At 44.8% G+C, this 15,475-nt stretch overlaps 1 non-coding gene across 1 annotated transcript; it reads left to right on the plus strand.

Moving 5' to 3' along the window:
- Positions 1-13,590: 13,590 nt before the first annotated feature.
- Positions 13,591-13,755, plus strand: LOC126947257 (U1 spliceosomal RNA). The gene has a single exon (XR_007722988.1). It is a non-coding gene; the product is annotated as a U1 spliceosomal RNA (small nuclear RNA).
- Positions 13,756-15,475: the final 1,720 nt, after the last annotated feature.

Raw genomic sequence — 15,475 nt, forward strand, 5'->3', positions numbered from 1 at the left:
GGTCTCACATGTCTTGGCGGAAATGCGCTGCGATCCTCCCTGAAATGTAAGGCAGGAAGTTTTACGAGGAGCCGGGTCCAGTTTCCCTACTATTTCCTGCCGTTTACATATTTAGTCTTTCTTCAGACTTTATTCAAGTGACAGCTGCTTGTTTGATGTCTCGCTTCCACATCCTACATCCATTGCCAGGCAGCTTTCTAGGTAGCACTCCCACCCATCCTTCCCGCCCCCAAGCAGCCCTTTCCCATTTCTGGCGCCAGTGTCCTCCCCCTTCCTTCTTTCTTCAGGCTCTCGCTTATCACCTTCATGGACAGAAAATACTTAGCTCTCTCTCAACCTGCGGTTTACACCTGACATGCGTTAGTACTGTCTGGGTGAAGGGGAAAAGGACAAGATGGAGGAAGGTGAACAGAAAAGACGCACCCCTTACTACTTCCGGGTTCTTCATCATCCAATTTACCCGCGGGCCTGAAAATGCAGCCCCCAGGGAAAAAAGCAGACCAACTGAGCAGGCGCCATGTGACGTCAATTTGAGGAAACGGAAACTTACTACGGAGACGCCCCTGGCACGCCCTTATCCCACCCACTGCCCTCCCATTTCCAAGCCCAGGACATAAAAGTCGCCGCAGGCAGGCGCCAGCGCGAACTTCCCCGGCCCCATTGCTTGTGGACCTCGCCCAAGAGCCCTGACCCGTTGGTCAATAAAGTTATTTCTTTCCTACCACTTGCCTCCAGCGCCTAACTCTTTCCTGACTAAAAGAAATTAAATCAAGTGCCCTGGCAAATTCCTTAATACCCCTTCTCAAATGGCACTGTAAATTCATCTCTTTTTAACTCCCAGAAGTATCTAATTGGTTTGTCCCTGCACTACGTGAATACTAGTATCCACTACAGAAGAAAACCCCAGGCCTAGCGATGGCGGTTCTGGGCATTGTGCCAGCCTCTCCCAGGGTATGTTTTCTGACCTCACTTACTTCTGATCAACTGAGGTCAGGAGTTCGAGACCAGTCTGACCAACATGGCTAAAGTCCCTCTCTACTAAAAATACAAAAAAAAAAAAAAAAAAAAAAAAAAGCCCGGCGTTGTGGTGTGTGTGAACCCGGGAGGCGGAGGTTGCAGTGAGCCAAGATCGTGCCGTTGCACCCCAGCCTGGGCGACAGAGCGAGACTCTGTCTCAAAAAAAAAAAAAAAAGAAAAGAAAAAGAAAAAGAAAAAATTAATCCATCTGAGACATATTATTGGAGACAGTAGAATCCTGCATCCAACAGGCACTTGGTGCAGATCTGAACCCATTAAGCTATTGGCTCATGTTCCCTATGTTCTATTAAGTATCGTGAGCAGAAATTGAGCTCTTTAGCTTTTACCCACTAAGTATGGCTATACGGCAGGTGTCTCTCTCTCTCTCTCTCATTTTTGCATCATTATTTTTTTGGCATCAGTGTGGGTTTTTGGTTTTGATGTTATGAAGTGAATTTCTGGGGACAATCTCTGTTGGGTCGTGTTGATAAGGATTCAGTCCCTTTCTGGACAGCTAATCTGCGGTCTGTGAGTCCTTTGGATTTATTGTCTATTCATTGTCCTGAAATAATGGTATTTCCTGTATTTGAGACTGCAGCTAATGAGAAGTTGTTCATCTTGTCTTGAGCCTTTTTTAGTAAAAATGATATGGCCCAATATAGTCATAAACGGCAAATGTGGCATAACTGTTTCAAGAGTGATCTATACTACTCAATGTCCGCCCCTCAACCCCACCCAACTTCATTCCATAGGAGTACTTGGCTTTAAAAATTTTACTAATATCTATAAAGACATTCCTCAGATCCAGGGAAAACTAAATCTGTAGCATGTAAGCTGAGGAAAGTTTTCTGTGATAGGTATTTTAGGTTTTCTAACACCGAGCTGAAAAAATTCAAATACATGTCCTTTTAAAGTTAAGTTTAAACCCACACTACAAAAAGGAGAGAAAAGATATTATATTATCACATTATAAGCAAATTGAGTGTGCGGCGCGCGCGCGCAGCGCGCGAGCGAATATGACCACTTTTCCACATCTATACAAATCAAATGTAATACATCTCCATAACATTAAGAATTTCAACCCTTAATGAAAATGAATGAAAAAAATTATTCACCCCCTGATCTATCCCTGGAAAGAAGAATGTCCCTGCCGTACTCAAAAGGGTATCACAAATACACTCAGATTTTCAACGATGAAGGCCCTCCAAGGATCTAATTATTTAATATTCTCGTTTGTTTCCTTCACTGATGAACATTGTTAATAGATACCCATTGCCTTCCTCTGTTTCACCTATAAAAGTGATATGATAAACTTTGCACAATGTGGGTTTCCCTTAAATGAAAGCCCCTTTAGTTTGGTGGAAGTAATTTTCCCTTCTTTATAAATATATGATATTGTCTTCATGAAACGAATTGGCAATACACTTTCCAGTGAAGTGAATAGACATATTAGTCTTCCTCAAGTAATTTTAGATAGGAGGTCACTTGCCCCAATTACATCTAAGGACAATGATAATCATCATAATATCAATATTAAAATAAGGCCGCGCGAGCGCGTAAGCCAGGTATGAGTGGCTCAAATCTGCAATCCCCAGCACGTTAACGAGGCTGAGGAGGGAGGATCAATAGAGGTTAGGAGTTGGAGACCAGCCCTGGGCAAAACACTAGTGAAGCGCACCTGTCCTACTCAACATATATTTAAGGGTTCGGTATGGCGGACTAGACATATTTTAAAGTTGAGTGGCCAGTCAGGAAAATTGGCAATGACTGTAGAATCAGAGCAGCTTAACTACGGAGAGACTGAGGCAGGCTGCAGTGAACAATGATTGCACCACGGGCCCTCCTTCCTGGGTGACAGGAGTAAGACTCTCAACTCAAAAGAAAAATAAATAAAGAAAGATAAAGAAAAAGAACGAAAGACAGAAAATTAAGAATTTTGTTGTGAAAATTGGATTTAACTACAATGTTAGACTGCAATGTCTTGGTGCCTGTAAACTCCCAGAAACGCAACAGGCTGGCGGGGCGGAAGCATTTCTTTACGCCAGCAGTTGGAGACCAGCCTGCGCGCGGCAACAAGGCCGCGGTGGCACCGGAGTCGTCTCACAAAATAAAACAAGGCAAGCTGGATCCAGATGAGATGCCTCAGACCCAAAAGTTCCAAGTTGGATCAGGCTATGTGCTGATAGCCCCGCTCGCTGCACCTTTACATGAGGATACCAGAGCAAGACACTGTGCCTTATTTTTTATTTTATTTTATGGTTATTTTTACCTACTTAATCGTGTTTGCCTATTGTTGATTTGGAGAATTACTATTTATTTTATTTGGTGGGTGGGTGGGGGGGGGGGTTTATTTTTGAGAGAGTGAGTCAATGCTCTGTAGCCCAGGCTGGAGTGTGCTGTGGGAGCGATCTCAGCTCACTCGCAATACTCCACCCTCCCAGGTTGAAGCTATCCATTCCCTGCCTCACCTCCCAGAGTTAGTCTGGGATATGGGAGAAACGCCAACGACGCCCAGCTATTTTTTATAGTTTTACGTAGAGACAAGGGTTTCACCATGTTTGCCAGGCCTGGGCTCAACCTCCCTGACCTCAAGTTGATGCTGAACCTGTCCTCGGCCTCTCTGAAGTGCGTGCTGCAGGATTACAGGATGTGAGCCACCTCGCCCACCTACTGATGCTTGAAATGATGTAGTTTCATTAGGGAAAAATTTTCTTGTTGAATTTCTAACAATTAAAAAATAATAGATTTAGCTGTACATTAAATGTAATGGTCTTGATAGTTTGGTACAATGAAATAAATGAAAATGAAGTTGATAACTAGAAGAAGAATCTTTGATGCTTTTGAACAATTTAAATAAAATGCAAATATTTAATAATAAAGACATGAAAAAGTTCATTACGTTAATTATTTATTTATTTATTTATTTGAGACACAGTCTCACGTCAGTTAACCTAGGGGCTGAAGTGCAGTGGTGCAATCTCAGCTCACAGCAACCGTCTGCCTCCTGGGTTCAAGCAATGGTGTTACTCTCCTGCCTCAGCCTTTCTGATTAGCTGGGATTACAGGCACACACCACTACTAACCCGGCTAATTTTTGTATTTTTTAGTAGACACAGGGTTTTACACCATGTTGTCCTCAAAAAAAAAAAAAAAAAAAAAAACGATAATCTAAAAAAATTAAAATTATATGTTCAAGTAAATTAAATATATAATAATGAAAAAGAGACGGGCCTATCTGGCATGACTAACTGGGCATTTTACTCCTAACCCTTCCTACCCTGTGGTGATATCTTTCAGGCTAACTGCTTCGTTTCTCATTTTCTGCACATAGGCCAAGCTATCTATGGGAGGGATTTAGCTTACAGTTTAACTTTAAAAGCATGCAGCTCTCTATCGAGAGCACAATAAGCACTATCGCCCCAAACTGACTCCTGAGAAGATAAAGAGGTTTGTAAGCACAAGTAACCGTGTTATGTTGAAGATTTATAAAGAGCTACAGTGTGACCTGACAAAGAACAAAGAAATTTTCACCATCCCCTGGGCTCTCACTGCAGCCCATAAGTCTGTCATTGTCAGACCTCTTCACCTCAACCACCTCCTTCTTTTCCTCCCTTCCCTAACATACAAGGAGCCTGAAAAAAATTGTATTAATTTAAGATGGTTCTCTTTAGGATATTAGTTCACCATCTTCATGTTTGGTGGCTCCCTGGATTAAAGTCACCTTCCCTGCCCCTCCCTATACCTTGGTCCCCTGACTTACTGGCGTGTCCATAGCAGCGAGCGGTGCATTGTGCGAGGGGGTGAGCCGAGAGTCATACCACTGGCAACTCCAGTCTGGTGACATAGTGAGACTACTGTCTAAACAAAAAAAAAAAAAAAGAGAAGAGAGAGAGAGAGAAATTTCATTTTAGAACCAACAAATTAAATGGAGAGACTTACTTCCCAATGACGACCTAGAAATTTCTAAATTTCTAAAATTTTCTGTAAGAACAGAGAAAATTGCCTCCATTGTAGGGAAGTATAAGCTGAAGGAGGTAAACTGACACTTTTCTGAATTGTGAGAAATATTTGAGGAGGCTTTGGTCGATCTTTCCCGCCTCCAACTGCTCCTTCTCCTCCTGCCCCTGTGCCTGCATATTCTTTCTTACCTGAGTCCTCCTGTCCTGCCTTGCCTCTGTCTTCCATCACCATCACACCGAGGAAAGTCCCCATGGGCTCTGGCCCCTTCCCTGAAACTTCTGTTCTGACAGCCCCTTTCAAGGTAAAACCCACAGGAAGAGGGGAGCCTACCATTGTGTATACCGCTTCACCAAAATGTGAATTAAGGAATATTATCAAAAGACTTCCATGGTCTAAATTGTAAATACATTTCACTCTTCTGTTTCTAAAGCAGGCTCCAAGATTCTACAGGGGTTTGACAGAAAAATTTGACTTAACTGTTGAAACCTTTGAGCCCAAATATTCTGACCTTTATCAATTAATTCATCATGCTGGTGAAGAAGGCAAGGTCAGTAACTGGTTGCCATAAAGGCAAATTGGAAGGATTTTCAAAAGAGACTGAAGCAGGAACATGAAAGGTTCACATTTTAGCCAAATATCTCCAATGTTTGCCATACCTCCCCAGGTCCTTCCTAAAAACACATAGATTGGAGGATAATTCAGCAAATGTACTAAAAAAGCCAGACAAATCTGTCTTTGCTATACCTAAAAATGGTTTGAGAGCCAGGTATAGGTAGCTCATGCCTGTAATCCCAGCACTTTGGGAGGCCGAGGTGTGGGTGGATCACTTGAGGTCAGGAGTTCGAGACCAGCCTGCCAACATAGTGAAAACCCTGTCTCTACTAAAATACAAAAATTAGCCAGGTGGCTACTCAGGAGGCTGAAGCAAAAGAATCGCTTGAACCCGGGAGGCGGAGGTTGCAGTGAGCTGAGATCCTGGCCACCCTGCAATACAGCCTGGGGCTGACACAGCAAGACTCCATCTCCAAAAGAAAAAAAAAAAAAAAGAAAAAGAAAATTAGTAAGGTAGTAGAAATATATAATCGCCACGCACGAGAATGATAATCATGAAGACAATCTCTATTCCAGAATAGTAAGGAAAACCTATTCCATGTAGGGAGCCAACTGAAAACATCAAATCCCCATTCACACCCCAGGGTGTGGTGTCACCTGCCTGTAGTCCCCAGCTACTTGGGGAGGATTAGTAAGGGAGGTTTGTTTGACCTTCGTGAGGCCAAGGCAGAAGTAAACCCTGGGGGGATCATGCCACCGCAGCTCCAGCCTGGGCGACAGTGAGACCTTGTCCTCAAAAACAAACAAACACAACAAACCCCACAAAACCAAACAACAACAACAACAACAAATTGTCACATCACTCTGAAATGACAGTGGCAAACATAACTTTGTTATTGGAAAATTAAAAGAAAAATACTCCCTCTTGCTATCAAACCTGCCCTCTTGCTCTAACATGTCTGACCCATGGTTTAAAATGCCCAAAACTTGCATGTACTCAAATTATAGTACACTTACCTGTTCTGCACCAGAATTTATCTTTCTCTGGAGGACATCACACCATCCAATGGTCCTATAATGTCTAAACAGCATGGAAATGATGAAGGGCAGTGTCTTTTAGGATATTTGGACACACACACACACACACACACACACAACACCTCTCTGAAGAAATCCAGCATTGGGCGGAGTTTTTAGTTCCCTCAAACTTTTCACTAGGCATGACCACTGCTCTATTTTAGACAGAGATTCTAACGGGGCAAAACCTGAGAATTATCTGCCTGGCTATCAAGAAGATAGCTCCTTTCATTTTTGGGGGAGAACACTTTTGCTTCAATGGGACTGTTTTCCTCCCAGGATTACAAATCTTTCTGTAACCTCAGGAAACATTGCTGATTAGAAAACCAGGCATGGTGCTCTGGCCTGTAATCCGTTAATCCCAGTGACCCAGTGAGCTGAGGTGGGAGGATCACCTAAGCCCAGGAGTTGACAGGTTTGCAGTGAGCTATGTAATGGCACCACTGCTCTCCAGCCTGGGCCACAGAGCCAGACACTGTCTCTAAAGAAAAAGAAAAAGAAAGAAAAACATTGCTGATGAAAAACTGTGGCCGGTCTTTTGCGGCTCATATAAAAAGCTATTTATTCACTGGCTAAGGTTGTAGTAGATAATCACATCACTTTAGATGATATATTTAGCCGAGCAGGAGATGTATGTGTGGGTGGCAAATACCTTTTGTTATATATACATAAATATTTCCATGCCGTGACGAACCTTCTCTAGAAGAAATCAAAAAGCAAGCCACTTGGCTACAAGAAATCATTAAAGAAGCGAAATGGGATTTGAAGTTTTCCCTGATGTTTTCAGTTGGCTGCCTAATGAAATAGGTTCCCCTACTGTTTCCAGGATAACGGATTCTCTCTTGTGTGATTACCATTCTTGTGTTGCATTATATTTCCTACTACTCAAATCAATGTTATGTATTTCTCATTGATTTTTACTTCTTTTGAGAAACTGAAATTCATGGTACTATAAAGACTAGAGATGATTCAACAAGTGAGCAGCAACTAGTCGAATTGGCCGAGATGGTTTCTCTCTCACATCTCCTCTCTCTCTCTCTCACTCTCTCTCCCTCCCTTCTGTGATGCCACAACCAATTCAGCTTTTTGGCACCGTTAAAAATTCCTCAGTAAGAGGCTTCCCTTTCCTCCCCTGCCGCCCCAGTGGTGTGACAGTGGACTATCTGGGATGGGTGAGCCTTTCTGGCAAGGAGGGACACAACTTTATGATCGACAAATGCTTCAAGAAAATCTTTTTATCTAAAGGGAGAATGAGAAAAGCAAGACAATTTTTTTTTTTTTTTTTTTTTGAGACGGAGTGCTGGCTCTGTTGCCTAGCTGAAGTGCAGTGGCACAATCTCGGCTCACTGCAAGACCTCTGCAGTCTCCGTCCCGGGTTTCAAGTGAATTCTCCTGCCTCAGCCTCCCAAGTAGCTGGGATTATTGGTTGCCCACCCCTACACCCGGCTAATTTTTTTATATTTTTGTAGAGACGGGGTTTCACCATGTTAGTTACGCAGCCTTGACTTAATCAACAGCTGAACCTCTACACGCGCTCGGATCACAACTCAACGCACCTCAGGCCTCCCAAATCTGCTGTCAGGATTACAGGCGTGAGCCACCGAGCCCAAGCGAAGAAGAAAACTTTCATGAGAATGTGTGAGCCCTTTTCAAATTCTCAGGCCCAGAGAGGCATTTACATTGTCGACAGCAACCACATTCCGCTTCCTTTTTGTACAATACTGTATTTGAAAAACAAAAAACCAAAACGGCAAGATTCATGAAATTGGACAACTTTCTTTTAAAACACTACTACTGGTAAAACCAATAAGGATGGCTGGTTTCCAGTCATCTGAGCAGTCCTCTCTAGTTTTTCATAGATATGATCTTTCTCCCTGATAATGAAAGGGCTTCCAATTTTAAGTGGAATGCTAACTTCACAAAAGATATAACCCAGGTTTGAAATGGAACAAAACCAGTTTTCCTTGTAATCCTACAAACGTTCCAGTCCGCGAATTAAATACCATTTTTTGAAGACGGGTGCACAGGCTTTCCAGCCTCTACCTCCAGAAGGGGTCCACCCGCAGGACACAGTTAAGTTTTTAAGTAGTCCCTTCTCTGGGAGAGACTAAGATGCGGGGTCTCGGCGCACCTCTGCAAAGGATCAAGGGCGGCGAGTAGGGAAAGGAGGAGGGACAGGCAGACGTCACTTCCCTCGCCGTGCTTTCCAGTCAAGCGGGGTTGGTACGGGGCTGATACTGAGGTGGCGGTAGGGTGGGGCGAGAAGAGCAGAAGGGGACTGGGAAAGGCACTGTTGGTGACAAATCACCGATAGGGTCGTTCCTATTGTAGATGAGGCAGTTTTTCCAGGGGTTGCATGCTTTCGCCACGGAGGAGTGAGTTCCCGTGCTGTCACGGTGAGCAAGTCCAGGAGCTTGGCTGGACGCTGAGAGTCACCAGGCTGTGTGTTAGGGCTAGGAGGGCTCGGAATGGTTGGGTATGGTCGGGGGTGGCTCTCGGGGCAAGTGACCGTGTAAAGGGGTAAGGCGTATGGAGCTGTGGCGGGCGGAGGTACGTAAAAAGCCCTTTGCCCGGCAGGGGAAATGCCATGGTCCAGCCAAGTGGTTCATCTTTAAGAGTGATGGGCTCATCCATTGCACCCCAGATATGCTGTTCTCTGTTATTTCTCTCTAATGTGTAAGCTCAGCTGCGTAACTTGCAGTAATGAAGCAGAAGTTAAGGGGAAAAAAATAGGTTTTAAACCATACTTGACTGACTCCAAGGCCAGCAATAGATAGAGCCCTAGCAGATCCTTGGTAACACCGTCTGAAAAGCCAGTGCCCCAAGGAATGGAGTTCCAGAGACGGTCTCTACCACAGTCCGCCCCTAGCAAGGATAAGAAGAAATAACAACAACCTTCTCTTGCCTTTACTACCTTCTCTTTCCCCCTTACCACTTTTACCTTCATAAAACTCATGCAGTATTAGAAATTGTGTAAGTTCCTAGAAATCTGATTTTCCTTCAGATTTTAATATCGGAATAAAAAGAAATATTTGCTTGCTTTTCAAAAATCTGCTTGGATAAAGGTCACCAGCTATGCTTGCGTTGCAACTGGACCTGTTCACAGTTGAATTAACTGCCGCGTCAGTTTCTGCTTCTGTAACTGGCACTGGGGGGCCTCTTGCCTGATTACAGGGAAGCCCGCGAAGGGGGGGTACCGTTACGCGCCATCCCGCGGCGCCATTCAAACTAGCCAACCCCATTGGGAAGAGTGTCCAAAAAAGTCAAGCCCTGTCTTATGTTCCAGCATTCTAAATACATTGGATGTTAATCTGCTGGGCCTGAGTGCATCAAAATCCTAAACTGGAATGAAAAAGGAGATAAATAAAAGATATATTTATAATATAATTAAAATATAATTTAAAATATAATTTGTAACTGTTCACCCGTTTTGGCCTCTCCGGTCTGGGGGGGGGGTGTTGAAGAAGATTTCCGCAACAATAGTGGGGGGACTGCGTTTGCAACTTTCCCCTGGTCTTTCATGGTATGAATGATAGACAACATTTTTATTCTCTTTTCGTCGCAGACTCAGTCCTCAGTGATTCTATGGTGTGGTCAGCTGTTTTTGTTTTTGTGAGACCTTGTTTTCTTGTTTACTGTCCTGGGACAGATGTCTGTAGTCACTTGTTTCCTCAGGAGGCAAATTTCAGTCTCTGTGGGGGAGGTCTCTCACGTTAGCTGCGGGGGTACTTGGCACGGTGGAGCTCAGGGATCTAGGCTCTTCCCTGCTTTGTAGACTCCTCAATGGTTCCCAGGCCTACGGGCTTTCAACACCACTTGAAAACCTCAGGGTTTTTCTGCTATCCCCAGAATCACCTCTTACACAGCCTCAAGCAATCCACCCAATCTTGGCCTCCTGAAATTCTGGGATTTACAGGTTTGTGAGCCACCGTGTCTGGTTATAATGCCCTTTCAAACTGGACTTTTGAGTATTCTTAAAAATTCCTCAGTGAGGTGGCTCCTTTCCTGCCTCCCTGTCCCCCTGCCTGAGATAGGACTATCTGGGAATGAGCCTTTCTGGCAAAGAGGGACACCTTGACTGAGCTTTTGATCATCAATGCTTTCAAGAAGAAAGATTTTTTTAAAAACATTTTATCTGAGGAATGTGAGCCCTTTCAAATGATCAGGCCCAGAGAGATGTTAAATCGAGACAGCAACCACTTTCTGTTCCTTCCTTTTGAGCTATGTATTCATCTGTTGAAACTGCTTGCTATCACCTCAAGTAGCTATAAATTATCCAAATAAATCCCACACCAAACGCTGTACCCCATACCCTATTAACTTAACAACGTATAGCCAATCACCAATCAATGTAATTTCTGTAACCAATGAGAATTTCCTGACAGGCACCTTTCTATCAGCCCACTGTCTGTCCCTGCTTTTGACCTTTAAAATCCTGTTTGTGACACAGGCCAAAGGAGCTCAGAATCCAACGTTTTTTGGGTGTGAGTCTTCCAGGCAGCTGTCTTCATTGTTGGCTCAAGTAAACTCTAAATTATATTTTGTGCCTCAGCCTCTTCTTTTTAGGTCAACATGTTCAACAACAGTCGAATGAATAAATAAGTTAATGTATATTCATACAAAGTAATACACACAGAAACAACCATATGAATCAGATGAAAACTTTCATAGACATAAGACTGAGTGAAAGAAATCAAATCTATGCCTCTTGCTTCTGAAACTGCCTTTGCAAAAATTATAACTGGGACAATTTTCATGGTGAAGAGATCTGACCTGATTCCATCTTATTTCTAACGTCCAAGTTGTCCTTGCTCATTCCTGGGTTCAGACCGAAATAACTTATGGGAGGAACTTAGTTTACGGTTTATCTGTGAAACAAACATGATAATATCCCCTTCCTGCCTGGGAACTAGACTGCCTTTGCAGGACTAACAAATTAGCATGAGATTAGGAAATTATGGTTTAGGAGTCATGTTAGCCTCTGGCTGCAAGATTCTAAACCTCCCCAAATTGTTCCTGGAGATCACGGTCTTTATTGGAAAAACCTCAGATCAGTGCTTGAGGTATTTTGCTGACCCTGCACTCAGTGGATCAGGTGGCACCCAGCTAGACTGATAACCTGGTCTCATCTGATCTTGTGGCCCCCACGCGGGAAATAACCCAGCACAAGAGGACAGCTTCAGCTCCCTCTGATTTCATCTCAACCTGACCAATCACAACTCCCAATTCACTGGCCCCCCATCCACCAAATTATCCTTAAAAACTGGTCCCAGAATTCTTGAGGAGACTGATTTGAGTAAAAATAAAAGTCTGGTCTCCCCCACACAGCCAGCTCTGTTTAAATAAATCTTTATTGCAATTCCCCTGTGTCGAAAAATTGGCTCTGTCTAGGACAGCAGGCAAAGTGAACCTGTTGGGCAGTAACACTCCTGCCGCCAAAACCCACTACACACTGTATGACTCAGTTTAATATGAAAGTAAAGGGCAGGAAAAAACTTGCCTGATAAATTTGCAGAGACGGGGTGAAAACCATTAATAAGTCTGTGGAGTATTGTCAGAGTTTTGGTATTGTAGTCTACATATTAAAAGTAATCAGTTAAACACTTGAAATAAAATTTCCCCAAATTTGTTTGCCAAATTTGGATGACTTTGTTTCTGTCTTTGCAGAATATAAAGTGTTGACATGAGGTAAGCGCTAAGGTCTAGAGAAGGCAGTGGAAGAGATGACAAAACGACTCCAGCACCATGCCTGAGTCCAGTGTGCTCTGCTGGGCTGCACATTTTTGTACACTGCTGTATTGTTATGCCCAGACCCTCTGTTCCCAAAGAAGACCACCAGAGTCCAGAGTCAAAGCCAAGCGGCAAGGATCTTTACCACAAGTTCGAACTTGGTCCCTCCATTACACAGCATACAAGAGGGCCCCGAACAATGCGAGTGTTTGCTTTTATAGCCTGAAAGTTACAGGGGAACAAAGGAATTCTTTTGGTTCCGCGCTTTCAGTAAAACTTTGAACGGCTGCCTCCTTATCGGAGACTTTTCCAGGTGGTGTTTGTACTGGGCCTCAGGAAGTTTGAGAGATATATGGCAATATGTGGTGGGATGGGAGGATGGGATGTGTTTGTACTGGGCTCAGGAAGTTTGAGAGATATATGGCGATCTGTAGTGGTGGATGGGAGGATGGGATGTGTTTGTATTGGGCTTGTTTGTTTTTGAGCCCGGGCTGAGGAATGTGCCCGGCTCCTCTCAGTATTTGAAAAACCCTACAAGATTCATGAAACTGGACAACCGTCTTTATAACACTCCTAGAGATAAAACAAGTAAGGATGGCTGGTTTGCAGTCATCTGAGCAGCTTCTCTAGTTTCATAGATACGGTTTCTCTCTGATATTGAACGACTTCTAATTTCAAGCAGAAAGCTACATCACAAGTGATAACCGTATGTGAAAAGAACGGCTTTCTGTGTAATCCTAAACTTTCTAGTTTGCGCATTAAAAGCCCATTATTTGAAGAAGAGCGCACAGGCTCCAGTTGCCACCAAAGGGGTCCTTGGCATCACAGGCTAAGAACCTACTTCTTTGGGAGAGACCAGGGGGCGGAAGGGAAGGTTCTCGGGGAAGGAGACATGAGGCAGGCGTCATTTCCTCCGCGGGCTCCAGCAGCCGCTTGGTCGGCTGAGTGGCGGAGGGTGGGGCAGAAGAGCAGAGGGGGGACCGGGAAAGGCGCTTGTCGGTGACATCACGGAGAGGGCGATTCCTATGTAGATGAGGCAGCTCAGGGGCCGCTGCTTCGCCACGAAGGATTTCTCCTGCTTTGGGACAAGTCCAGGACCTCCGGTTGGACATGAGAGTCCCAGGGCTGTGTGTCAGGGCTAGGAGAGCTGGGAGTGGCATGGGGGGTGTGAGGGTTGGGGTGCGCGGGGCAAGTGACCGTGTGTGTAAAGGTTGAGGCATATGGAGCTGTGGCAGGGCGGAGACGTATGAACTCATACTTACCTGGCAGGGGAGATACCATGATCACGAAGGTGGTTTTTCCAGGGCGAGGGCTTATCCATTGCACTCCGGATGTGCTGACTCCTGCGATTTCCCCAAATGTGGGAAACTCGACTGCATAATTTGTGGTAGTGGGGGACTGCGTTCGCGCTTTCCCCTGAATTTTGTAGTGCTAAAAGCAGGTTGGTTGCAAAGGAAGGACGTATTTCTTGTTTTCATTGGCATGTAGGTTACGTGGTGTTGTGTTATTTCTGTATCCGGATGGCAGAAAAAACAGGAAGTAATATGTCGCGGCCGTTCCAGTCGACCGCACGGCTTCTTTCTTTCTACTTGAAGCTAATTGTTGCAGAGATTGGTCCATGGTCTCCAGTTTCTTGGGGTCTCACGCTCTGCAAAAATCTTAGTATTTCTCACTAGTTTTCCCAGTCACCTTTTACACAGCCTCTGCTTCTAACCGCCGTCCCTACAGGAGTTTGTAGGATTTCTGTGCTAGCGGGGAATGTGTTCTCATAACACTCTTACTTTGTGGAGGGGAACAGGTCTGCCGGCCCCCAGGTGTCCTAAACTCAATTCATCCCGAGGCTCGCTGGTCAGAACGCAGTCTCACCTGTCTTGGCAAAATGCGCTGCGATCCTCCCTGAAAATATAAGGCGGAAAACTTTATGCGGAGCCGTGTCCGCTGTCTCCTGCCGTTTACGTATCTAGGCTTTTTTCAGACCTCATTTAAGCGACAGCTTCTTGTTTGATGTCTCGCTTCACATCCCAATATCCATTGCCAGGCAACTTTCTAGATAGCATCCCGACCCATTCCTTTCCCACCTCCAAGCAGCCCTTTCCTATCTCTGGCGCCAGTGTCCTTCCCCGTCCCTCTTTTCTTCAGGCCCTCGCTTATCTCCTTCATGGGCAGAGAATACTTAGCTGTCTCTCAACTGCGTTTTGCGCTTGACATGCATCAGTACCCTGGCAAATTCGGACGTTTCCTTAATACTCCTTCTCAAATGGCATTGTAAATTCATCTTTTTAACTCCCAGTCCCTGCACTACTTGAGCACGAGAATTGCACTACAGAAGAAAACCGCAGGCCTAGTGAAAAAAACCCCAGGCTGGCGGTTCTGGGCATTTTGCCAGCCTCTCCCAGGTTATGTTTTCTGACCCCACCCACTTCTGATCTGTAATGTCCTGGTCAATAGAAACTACCTGGCTCAAACGTAAAAGGCAAGGCGAACCACGGCAGGAAGGCCCTATGGCGTCCCCTGGTGGCTACCCTGGGGACGGCACTCGTAGATCCGCGCGTCCCGAGAAGCCTCTGCCATCCGACCCGGGTGAGGTGCAGGAAACCGCGGCTGCAAAGAAAACGGCTAGAACGCACAGGACGCCCAGCGAGTGTTCAAGACACTGCGAGTGGAAGCCGTACGTCTACGGACTGATTCTAGTTTGAGGAAGACGAGCCATTTATTTCTAACCCCAGCAGCGGACATTGCCTTGCTCAAATATATATGAAACAAAGACTGAAAACAACTTTCATTGCGTTACTGACGAGCAAACGGGTTCTTAGAATGTTTAAGAAATGTCCTTTGTTTCGGGACCGTCATCACTAAGGTATGCTTGGGATTCCTAATTGAGGAGTTTCTGAGCAAAAGCAGCCGACCAATCCAGTGGCTGAGAACTGCTTCGATATTGGCTTCCAGGCACATCAGAAATACGAGGTTCTGACAAAGACGTGAGCTTCTGTCTGCCTTTGGAAAGGCCTTCTTCCAGTCCTGGCGCTGCCACTTGCCTTCTGTTTGACCTTCGGCCAGCCAGGTCCTTCAATTTGCTAGGCCTCCAGTTGGAAAGTGTTACATGAAAATAATAATAAATGTGCTATTAGAGTTATTGCAC

Source organism: Macaca thibetana, unplaced genomic scaffold (genome assembly GCF_024542745.1).
Source record: "Macaca thibetana thibetana isolate TM-01 unplaced genomic scaffold, ASM2454274v1 unplaced_scaffolds20, whole genome shotgun sequence".
NCBI classification, from domain to species: Eukaryota; Metazoa; Chordata; class Mammalia; order Primates; family Cercopithecidae; genus Macaca; species Macaca thibetana.